This window comes from Hyla sarda, chromosome 8, assembly GCF_029499605.1.
Source record: "Hyla sarda isolate aHylSar1 chromosome 8, aHylSar1.hap1, whole genome shotgun sequence".
In the NCBI taxonomy this organism is placed as follows: Eukaryota; Metazoa; Chordata; class Amphibia; order Anura; family Hylidae; genus Hyla; species Hyla sarda.
Genome location: NC_079196.1, coordinates 37,206,879 through 37,219,000, shown reverse-complemented (window position 1 = coordinate 37,219,000; position 12,122 = coordinate 37,206,879). Strand labels below are relative to the sequence as shown.

Sequence of the window (12,122 nt, the reverse complement as noted above, 5' to 3'; positions counted from 1 at the left end):
AAAGGGGTTCTCCGGTGCTTAGACATCTTTTCCCCTATCCAAAGGATAGGGGATAAGATGCCTGATCGCGGGTGTCCCGCCGCTGGGGACCCCCGGGATCTTGCACGCGGCACCCCGTTTCTAATCAGTCCCCGGAGCGTGTTCGTTCCGGGTCTGATTACCAACGACCACAGGGCCAGCGGCATGTGACGTCACGCCTCCGCCCCCGTGTGACGTCACGCTCCGCCCCTCAATGCAAGCCTACGGGAGGGGGCATGACAGCTATCACGCCCCCTCCCGTAGGCTTGCATTGAGGGGCGGAGCGTGACTACACACGGGGGCGGAGGCGTGACGTCACACGCCGCTGGCCCGGTGGTCGCCTGTAATCAGACCCGGAGCGAACGCGCTCCGGGGACTGATTACAAACGGGGTGCAGCGTGCATGATCACCGGGGTTCCCCAGCGGCAGGACTCCCGCGATCAGGCATCTTATCCCCTATCCTTTGGATAGGGGAAAAGATGTGTAAGTACCGGAGTACCCCTTTAAAACAAATCAAAATGAGGCTCAATAGTGTGTGTGGCCTCCACATGCCCGTATGACCTCCCTACAATGCCTGGGCATGCTCCTGATGAGTCTGTGGTGGATGGAGCGAGACATGATGTCCCAGATGTGCTCAATCAGATTCAGGTCTGGGGAACGGGTGGGCCAGTCCATAGCACCAATGCCTTCCTCTTGCAGGAACTGCTGACAAACTCCAGTCACATGAGGTCTAGCATTGTCTTGCATTAGCAGAAACCCAGGGCCAACCGCACCAGCATATGGTCTCACAAGGGGTCTGAGGATCTCATCTCAGTACATAATGGCAGTCAGGCTACCTTTGGCAAGCACATGGAGGGCTGTGCGGCCCCACCCAAATAAATTCCACCCCACACCATTACTGACCCACCGCCAAACTGGTCCTGCTGGAGGATGTTGCAGGCAGCAGAACGTTCTCCATGGCATCTCCAGACTCTGTCACATGTGCTCAGTGTGAACCTGCTTTCATCTGTGAAGAGCACAGGGTGCCAGTGGCGAATTTGCCAATCTTGGTGTTCTCTGGCTAATGCCAAACGTCCTGCACAGTGTAGGGCTGTAAGCACAACCCCCACCTGTGGATGTCGGGCCCTCATACCACCCTCTGTTTCTGACCGTTTAAGTGGACACATGCACATTTGTGGCCTGCTGGAGGTCATTTTGCAGGGCTCTGGCAGTGCTCCTCTTGCTCCTCCTTGCACAAAGGCAGAGGTAGCGGTCCTGCTGCTGGGTTGTTGCCCTCCTACAGCCTCCTCCACGTCTCCTGATGTACTGGCCTGTCTCCTGGAAGCACCTCCATGCTCTGGACACTACACTGACAGACACAGCAAACCTTCTTGCCACAACTCGCATTGATGTGCCATCCTGGATGAGCTGCACTACGTGAGCCACTTGTGTGGGTTGTAGAATCTGTCTCATGCTACCACTAGAAGCACCGCCAGAATTCAAAAGTGACCAAAACATCGGACAGGAAGCATAGGAACTGAGAAGTGGTCTGTGGTCACCACCTGCAGAACCACTCCTTCATTGGGTGATGTCTTGCTAATTGCCTATAATTTCCACCTGTTGTCTGTTCTATTTGCACAACAGCATGTGAAATTGATTGTCAATCAGTGTTGCTTCCTGAGTGGACAGTGTGATTTCACAGAAGTGTCATTGACTTAGAGTTACATTGTGTTGTTTAAGTGTTTTCTTTATTTTTTTCAGCAGTGTATTAAAAGTTTTTGATAACTACAGGTACACTTTAAACTAGGGATCGACCGATATCGTTTTTTTTAGGGCCGATACCGATAATCGATGGAGGTTAGGGCCGATAGCCGATAACTTATACCGATATTCCGGTATAAGTTATCGGCTATTTATCCCCCCTCGACACCGCTGCAGAGCAATGATTTAAAGCGGGCGCTTTAAATCAATGCACTGCAGTGGCTTTTGCGGTGCCATAGGCCGCCGCCGCCACCACCACCCGCTTCTCTCCCCCTACCTGTCAGGGTGGTCCGGGCCATCCATCCATCCTTCCTATAGTGTCCGGCGGCATTCCGGGAGGAGGGTGAACCGGTCCGGGCTGTCCTTCTCCGGGGGTCATCTTCTCCCCTCCGGGCAGGCTCCGGCCTAGTACGCTGCATAGACACCGCTGCGCAGTGACGCCCGTGCGCAGCGACGCACCTGACATCACGGCATAGCGGCGTCTATGCAGCGTACTAGGCCGGAGCCTGCCCGGAGTGGAGAAGATGACCCCCGGAGAAGGACAGCCCGGACCGGTTCATCCTCCACCCGGAATGCCGCCGGACACTACAGGAAGGAAGGATGGCCCGGACCACTCCCATTACGGGTAAGTTTAATTTTTTTTTTTATTGACTCGGAGGGTGGGGGAGGGGCCCGACCGGTATAGTGGTATGGGCAAAAATCCATACCGGTATACCACCCAGCACTACAGGGGGGGCGGTCGCGGTGCGGCGGGTCGGGGGGGCGGTCGAGGTGCGGTGGGGGCGGGGCGGGGGCGGGGCATTATCGGCCAGGTAATTGCCGATACCCATGATGCCCAAAATCGTGATTATCGGCCGATAATATCGGCGATACCGATAATCGGTCGATCCCTACTTTAAACATCTTGCCACTGGACCAATGTCATAGTAAAGTATGATTTAACCATCAGACAGGCAGAGGCAGAGAATCAATAGTGCAGAGACAGGTAAAGGGGACACATTGGGCAAGAAAGAGAAGATTTATTGAGTTCTGAAAGAAGAGTGAGAAGGATGAGAAGACATCAGTGAGGAGTGCAGGGAGGGCAAGCAGCCTATCATTGCTTCTGAAAAGCTGACTTATTGAGTGATTATTTTAAAGGGGTATTCCAGGAATTTTATTTATTTGACTATGCTACAGGGGCTGTGAAGTTAGAGTAGCTCATAATATAGTGTCTGTACCTGTGTGTGACGGTTTTCTCACAATTCTTCTGTGATTTTCACCCCGATATTTATTTTTAACAGCATAAAAAATGACTGTTGTCTCAGATTTTACCCAGCTTGTCAGCTGATGACAGGGAGCCTGTCTGCTTCAATGGGTGGAGGGATCAATCTGCAACTAATGCAACAGATGTAGGCACCCTGATTGAAAACCACACTGATTTGAATGGATGCAGCTCATTTATGTTTCAATGGGTGGGGTGGCTGATGTGTGGGGCAGGGAGGAAGATGGAATTGTGGGATTTATAGTCACAAAAAGAAAAGTCAAACAGGAAATACTAGTTCACAAACAGCTAGCCACAGTATTATGGTATCTCACAACATAGCCATAGTGCAGATCCTTCCTTAGCATGTCCATTACTGTCTGCCAGGTACGTACTAAAATCACCTTATGGTGGATAACCCCTTTAAGGTGTGAAAATGCATTCAACAAAACGTAAAGCTATATGCCAAGTGCAATCAAAGGCAAAAAAAATAAAGAAAGGAAGACTGGGCAATGCTGGGTACTCCTGTGGCTACTATTATATAATGAAACATTCACTTTATGCAGAAAACAAAGAAAGAACTAACATTTCCCAGAAATTATTCAAATCTTAAATTGAACTTCCCCATACAGCACCAACTTTAGGTTTACACATCCAGACATAACAGAAACGTCCACATGTCATGTAAAATGTCATTTCCATTTCACTTCATACTATGGCGCAGTTTCATGGGAAGTTTCAAGAAACAGAAAGAAGAAATAAAGTTTTGGAATTATTGTGAAGAGGCGGAGGACGTCAAACAAAAAAAGCCAAACCATAACAAAACCATAGAGTGTCGATGAAATCCAGAGGACGGGTGAAACAAGCGCGTATGACAAGTAATGGAATGATGCTGAAACTAGGAACAACATTTAAAGGGATTTTCCCTTAATCAGAACTGTAGATCCAACTTTAAAGAATCCCAAATACAATAGGGAATTGTTGTCTGGTTTAGAAAACCCCTTTTCATACACATTAAGGGTCTAGTCACACGTACAGTCTCCTACGCATATTTGATGTGCAGGATTTGATGCTGCAGATTTGAAGCTGTGTTCTATCATTTAGTTTTTATTGAAATCTGCAGCGTAAAATCTGCATACATGAATTTTATGAACGTGCCTTTGCTTTCAACGAGCACAATGCAATACTTAAATTTCCCCTCGGGTGGCGCTGCAGGGAAACTGAACACTTGCAGCCAGATTGCACCAATGATTACGGCTGATTAATGGCAACCTAGCAGTGGGACAGTGTGTTGAGGCTCACCACTCGCAGAGCCTGGGTATTTGAACCAGCTCAGATAGCAAACCTTTGCCTTTGACCTTTGCCCTCCCATCACCAGTGTTCCTGTATCCCAACCAGTGTGCCTTCAATTGTTGCAAAACTACGACTCCCAGCCAAAGGCTGTCCGGGCATGCTGGGAGTTGTAGTTTTGCAACAAATGGAGGCACACTGTGTGGAAACACTGCTGTATTCCCTATGCCTGACTAAACTAGTTTTCTGACAGTACCTTTGCCTGCTGATTTTGTACTACGCTGCTATCTAGGTTTGACCCATACTTTGTTCTGACTCTCTCTTTGTGATTTCGTACCTTATCTGCCTGTATGTTACCAACCTGGTTGTCCAGACTTCTCTGAACGTAGCCCAGTGTAGGGGCCATCACCCAGTTGGGGGCAGCTGTTTAGGGCGGATTGCCCAAATAGTTAGGGAAAGGGGTTAGGAGCAAACGGTAGGTTGCACTCTTCCTCTACTCTGCATGTGGCCCCAAGACTAAAGCAATCAGGATACAGATTTGCCAGAAGTCCCATGCAAGTCTATGGGGCTTTCGTCAAATCCGTATCTTGATCTCGGCTACAGGTACCTGATCTCGGCTAAAGTTTGTAGCTCAAGCTAAAGGCTTGAGCTACAAACTTTTGTTCTTTTTAATGTCATTGATATTCATGCTATTTCCAAAAAGTAATGCTACTATATAAAACAAAATACATTTTAAGGGTTTATCCCATTAGATCACATGATCACCCAGATACCGGCCCCACGTTGGTGTTGCCTCTTTAGACCAAGCACTACTTTCATTCCCTCAAAGCCTCATAGATTAAAATGCACAGACTACACATTAGTGCTGGGCGGTATACCGTTTCATACTGAATAACAAAATTTTTGTCCTGCATGATATGAATTTTTCCCATACCGCAATACCGGGTGGGCCCCCTCGGGAATGAATGAATTGTCAACCCAGTGCTGCGACCCGCGAGTGCTGTTCTGCTTCTCCCCCCCCCCCCCCCCCAGTTAATTATCCGCCCAACGCTGCGCTGTCCCTATTGGGGGAACTAATCACATGTCACCCGCAAGCGCTGCCCTCCTCGTCCTCCTGTTCGTTGCGGGCCGCCGGTGCTTGAACTCTAAACTGTATCCCTATGCCCGGCTGCAAAAGATAAACAAAATAAACTTTAACTCACTTTCCCCCGTTGGAGAGTCGTCAGCCTATCAGCGGCCGCAGCGATGTTCCGCTTCGGCCGGTGATAGGTTGAGCGCACTGTCATGTAAGAAGCCAGGAAGCAGGTGAGGCCAGTACCGGACCAACGGTAGGTGAGTTAAAGTTTATTTTGTTTATCTTTTGCAGCCGGGCATAGGGATACAGTATAGAGTTTCAGCACCGGCGGCCCGCAACGAACAGGAGGACGAGGAGGGCAGCGCTTGCGGGCGACATGTGATTAGTTCCCCCAATGGGGACAGCGCAGCGTTGGGCGGATAATTAACTGGGGGGGGGGGGGGGAAGAAGCATAGGGATATAGCATACAGTATAGAGTTCCAGCGCAGGTGGCCCGCAACGAACAGGAGGAAGGCAGCGATTGCAGGTGACATGTGATTAGTTCCCCGATGGGGGCAGCGCAGCGCTGGGCTGATAATTAATTGGGGGGGGGGGGGGGGAGAAGCAGAATAGTGCTGGTGGGTCACATGATTTGGTGGTGGGGGGGAGAAATACCATTATATACCGTGGAAACACCATAAGTTACAAAAATAAAGTGATACACATTTTTGGTCATACCGCCCCGCTCTACTACACATATAAAAGCAAAGTTACCAACATTTTAAGGCCGTGTTCACAGGAAGGGATCTGCAGCGTATTTCATACTGCGGATCCGCTGACGATGGACCCCTACATTGTGCCTCCATTCGCCGCTATGAGCAGACACGTTGCGATGTGCGAGTCGCGCGCATGCTCAGTATACTCGCACACATCGCGGCTGCACTCAGCCTAGCTCATGGAGCAGAGGGAGTGGCCGTGATGTGTGCAAGTACACTGCACATGAGCGCGGCGACTCGCACATCGCAGTGTGTCTGCTTCTAGCGGCAGATTGCTATGGGCAGGCACAGATGGAGGAACAATGTAGGGGTCTATCATCGGTGGATACGCAGCATAAAATATGCTACAGATCCGTCCATGCGAACACAGCCTAAATGCTAAAAAGGAAACATTAAAGCAGTTTTCCCATAAAGCCCAGTTGGTACAATCAGATAGTCACCAAATACATATATGTAAAGGATACAAATGCGCTGTTTGGTTTTTGTGGTTTTTTTTCTAAAATGACCTATACTAAAGGACTGCGCGGGACTGTATTCTTATTCCTGCTCCCGATGGATTTCTGACCATTACCGCCCGATCCTGCAAGGTGTGTGTTCCAATCCCATCCATGACCCTTCCCTCCCATACCCCACCCCTGCGCCATTTCATCATCCCCCTGTGCCAGGTCAGAGGTTTTCGGGATCCGCTGTATGTTCTGTTACTGCCCGCTCCCACCAGCAATAATCTCATTACCACCCGCAAGTATTTATTGGGTCCCGTGGGACCTGCATGATCCCAATCCAAATTCAAGGCTCTAACCTTCACCCCTATACTGTTCTTCTCCCCCATGGATTTGATCACTTCCTGGTTTCCTTTCTGAACTGTGATCCTGCTGTTGCCAGGCAACACAGCACACACTTTCCCACAATCCTTCTGCTTTGCATATACAGTAGAGGCTAACGAGCAATAGGCAACTAAACATGTCTGACTGTTTAAGTGAATGCCCTAAGATGGTTGTAACCAAGGGCAACAGGGCAAAACAAAGAAGGCACATGTGGGATTAGAGAGTATATATATGTCTTAAACAGTACATTTCAGAATTGCTTGTCCCTTAAAATACGTTTATTAACACATAATGCATCAGTTAAGACCTATCTGTCTTCATAGTAAAACCCATTTTAACCCCTCAAAGGAGTACTCCAGTTTAATGAAATGTATTCCCTATCCACATGATAGTGGATAAGTATCAGATCGCAGGGGGTCCGACTGCGGGGATTCCTCACAATCTCCTGCCTAGCGCCCCGGCTTTCCCCATGCACGGTGCTTTGGCTCCCCATATAGGTAAATGGAGGGTGTGTTAACCCCATCTTCGTGCACCAGGAGAGCCGGAGCGCCATGCACAAGATCTGACACTTATCCCCTATCGTTTGGACAGGAGATAAACTGTCCTAAACTGGATAACCCCTTTAAGGATATGAGCTGTGAGGTATTTCACACACAGAGCAGTACATTCATGCAGCTGGAGACTCACCGCTATTGGTGGATAAGTCTCCAGACCTAAACCCTATTGAGCATGTATGGGGCATCCTCAAATGGAAGGTGGGGGAGCGCAAGGTCTCCGTGTTGTCGTCATGGAGGAGTGAAAGAGAACTCCAGTGACAACCTGTGAAGCTATGGTGAACTCCATGCCCAAGAGGCTTAAGACAGTGCTGAAGAATAATGGTAACCAAACTAAATATTGACACTTTGGGCCCAATATGGACATTTCCACTTAGGGGTGTACTTACTTTTGTTGCCAAGGTTTAAACAATAATAGTTGTGTGTTGAGTTATTTTGAGGGGACACAACATTAAAGGAGATATCCAGTGGTGAACAACTTATCCCCCATCCTAAGGATAGGGGATAAGTTGCAGATCGCGGGGGGTCCAACCGCTGGGGCCCCCCCTGCGATCTCCTGTACGGAGCACTGACAGCCCGCGGGAAGGGGGCGTGTCGACCTCCGCACAAAGCGGCGGCCGACACGCCCCCTCAATACAACTCTATGGCAGAGCTGGAGCGCTGCCTTCATCAATCTCCGGCTCTTCCATAGAGATGTATTAAGGGGGCGTGTCGGCCGCCGCTTCGTGGAGGGGTCGACACCCTCTATCTGACCGGAGAGCCTGGCCCCCGTACAGAGAGATCGCAGGTGGCCCCAGCGGTCGGACCCCCCGCCATCTCAAACTTATCCCCGATCCTCACTATTTAAACTAAAATATTTACAAAAAGGTGAGGGGTGGACTCACTTATGGGAAAAACTGTATGTAGGTGTATATATATATATATATATACATAGACACAAACTATAGTGACCAACTTGATATTATGTATCATGCTTCATAGCTAGACTAACAAAAGTGTGTATATACTGTATACCAATAAGAGTATGCATCGTATTTTGCAGTTTTATTACATCAATAATTCCCTTGGTGACCGTGTCACTCCCTATAACCACTGATACCAACACTTCACAATCAGCCTCTCTTTATCTCCTGATTGTATGAACAACCATTATCCCCGAATATTCGGGACAAGGTACAGCGCAATCTCTGACATAAAGACAGATGTTCCCATTTGCAAGAGGAGTCTAATGAAGGTCAGCCCCGGTCATAGGGCCTTCCTGGTCTCATTATTCATTTCCTAGATGTGACAGTGTCAGAGTCCCTGTATAATGAATTACCTGTGAACAATTAAATGGTCATCTTCTTTTCAAACAACTTCCCTCGATCTGTAAGCCTATGTGATTTCTAACATACTTATAAACTTTATTTTTTTACTTTATTTTTCTAGAGAGAAAAAAAGCCCTAAAGTCTTGGCCACTAGGTGTCTCCCTTCTTTGCAATATGATGCATGTTGTTAGGCTCAGTCAGTCCTTAGTAATAACACCAGGTTGGAGCACAGAAAGTGGAGGTAGGGCTAAGTTACTGCTATGTGCCTGAGAGAGACAGAAATCCTTAGCTGTGTACCTGCAATGTACCAGCGTGTTTGCCTTCTCCTGAAAGGTGAATCAAGGCTTATCTCTCATCTCTAATCACCTAATTTCTAGGCAGCTTCCCTTTTGTGTTACTACTACTGTATGTACACAGTGCTGCCTCCTGAATGTAATCCCCCCCCCCCCACTTAGCTTGTTATCAGCAACAGTTTAGTGCTTCGTGTCAGTACTTCCTTGCTATACTGATGTTGTTTCTTCCATTTCTGCTCACATAGAACCTTGCAAAGCCAGTGCATCAGTAACCCCCTTCTTCCTCCACAACAAAGCCAGCGCTTGAACTGCTCTTACGACAGTCCTCAATAGACGGCAATGAATTTTAGAACGGATTCCACCGAAAGCATACAGTGTAAATCATTTCCCTACACAGTACCATCCTGTTCAGTCCAGTGCACTTTCATCAACACAGCTTTAGTCCTGCCGCATGAATAAGACAGAATGAGAAATTGCTGTGCACCATGGCGGGGGCCCTCAGGGGCGTAATAAGAGCAGTAAGGGCTCAATCACACTACAGTAGTAATTTCATCTGAACCTCTACACAGGTTTTGATAAGTTTCTCTCAATGTCCCCTTTTTAAGGCTGCAAACATTCGGATTCAAACTCTCATCAATCACTTTCAGACTGACTCACACCTAGGTATAAAGTCCGGTGAAAAGCTGTGTTCAGCACCTGTGCTGATCTGAGCCACATTGAAGGGGATGATATGCCCCACTACCAAACCAACCTTTTATCTCATAAAAATTCAGGTCCAATGACAGGATTTACCAAAGTCCCTAACAAGCTACATCTCACTAGGATTTTAACTCTTTCTGGCTTTCCCATACCTCACCCACCTTTCCCTGGCTGAGATATGCGCTTCCTAAATCCTGGTATCCACATAGCATATAGTGATCCCTGACCACCATACCTGTCACTGTCTCACTTCAGATAGATAGATAGGTATCTGTCTGTCTATCGATCGCTTATCTAACAGTAAACCAAGATTTTAGGCAAACTAAATTTAGTATAGGAGCCAGAAGGGCGTTCATTTAAAAAAAAAAAAAAGTTTGGCCTCCCGCCCTCACCCTGGTTTAAAACACAGGTAGCAACATCATTTCCACTACATGTACAGGCAGTGCTCATTGATGTCAGCAATTCCTAAAAACGTCACAATTGTCACAGCTTTATAATGAACGTCAGTGATGTCATCATTGGTGACATCACAGGAAAATGGAAAAAGACAGAACTGATGAGGTACATGATGGCATGGCCCTCGGCAACAGCTACGTACCTGGTGAGGTTACAGGTGTGCTGCGTGCTTTGAGAAGTTTTGCCATTTTTCTTGTGAAGACTTTTCACCTGTGACTCAGCCCAGGTAAACATTATACCTGAAGGCAAATCCTAGGTGCCGGATGTAGGAGTGCCATGCTCCAATACATACTGCATGACTGCGCACAGAAAAGCTGGATAGTGATCAATATGAGAGCAACAAATCAAGGGATTCTGCACGCTGTCCGGGCATGCTGGGAGTTGTAGTTTTTCTACAGCTGGAGCATCTGGTTGGGAAACACTGTTTTTACTCTATTAGGCCATGTTCACGTGTAGTTTTTTTGATCAGTATTTTTTACCAAAACAAATGCCAAAAAACTATATTGGAAAGATGTGCAAATTTTTCTGTGTTGGTTGAACTGCTGGTTTTGAAACTTTTTGGAACGACCCTTGTACTTATGTGATCCCCAGTTCCTAGTTTGGGGAGATTGCGGCAGTAAAGCGTTGCACACAGACATAGGAAGACACATCATTGCATTTGGTGCAGTTTGGGTACAGAAGAGAGTTTTTTGCGCAAAGAAATTGTGACTTTTTAAATAGACATTCTTCACAACATTGTCTTGCAGTATACATTTATCCTTTTCACCATGCAGTGGTCACGTATAGATCAACTGCGACTTAAAGGGGTACTCCACTCCTAGACATCTTATCCCCTATCCAAAAGGATAGGGGATAAGATGTCTGATCGCGGGGGTCCGGCCGCTGGAGACCCCCGCAATATAGCACGTAGCACCCACCTGTTACTGCTCCGGGAGCACTGGAGGGTCTGGCTCCTGATTACGGGAACGGAAGAGTGTGATGTCATGACTCCGCCCCCGTTTGATGTCTCGCCCCACCCCCTCAATGCAAGTCTATGGGAGGGGGCGTGACAGCCGTCACGCCCCCTCCCATAGACTTGCATTGAGGGGGCGGGGTGTGACGTCACACGGGGTGGAGTCGTGATGTCACGATCTTCCGTTCCCGTGGTCGGGAGCCAGACCCTCCAGCGCTTCCGGGACAGTAACAGGTGGGTGCTGCGTGCTATATTGCGGGAGTCCCTAGCGGCGGGACCCCCGCGATCAGACAACTTATCCCCTATCCTTTGGATAGGGGATAAGATGTCTAGGGGTGGAGTACCCCTTTAAGTCAAAAGTATAAAAAAAATTGCGCAAAGAGCTTAATCGAGGGGCAAATCTACACCATCTAAAAAGTGGCATGAGAAAAACCTCTACACTAGGTATAAAGTACTGATAACACATTCAATTATCGTTGTCCTTGCGACTTTTTAATACATTTTTTGCATGCACTAGATATCCTTCGATAAATGTCGCCATATTTCTTGGCTGCTCCATGCGCCAAAGTTTATGAAAGCAGACAGTGCAAATAAAGCAGAGTGGGTAAGCAATTTAACCCCTTAATGACTCAGCCCATTTGGGCCTTAAGGACAATTTTATTTTTACGTTTTAGTCTTTTCCTTCTCGGCTTCTAAAAATCATAACTCTTTTATATTTTCATCCACAGACTAGTATAAGGGCTTGTTTTTTGCGCGACCAGTTGTCCGTTGTAATGCCATCACTCACTTTACCATAAAATGTATGGCGCAACCAAAAATATACTATTTGTGTGGGGAAATTGATAAGAAAACCGCAATTTTGCAAATTTTGGAAGGTTTCATTTTCATGCTGTACAATTTACGGTAAAATAAACCTGTT

The 12,122-nt window shown here is 47.6% G+C and overlaps 1 protein-coding gene across 3 annotated transcripts in view; it reads right to left on the bottom strand.

Annotated features, from left to right (window-relative positions):
* The window catches only part of GPD2 (glycerol-3-phosphate dehydrogenase 2), a 302,607-nt gene that overhangs the window by 274,077 nt on the left and 16,408 nt on the right, over positions 1-12,122 (bottom strand). Inside the window, exon 1 of one of the 3 annotated variants that reach the window (XM_056536602.1) lies at positions 6,918-7,022. The exons of the other annotated variants lie outside the window; for them this stretch is intronic. The gene's annotated coding sequence lies outside the window, so the exon portion shown is untranslated. Of the gene's footprint in view, positions 1-6,917; positions 7,023-12,122 lie in introns of those variants that run through there. 3 annotated transcript variants of the gene reach the window in all.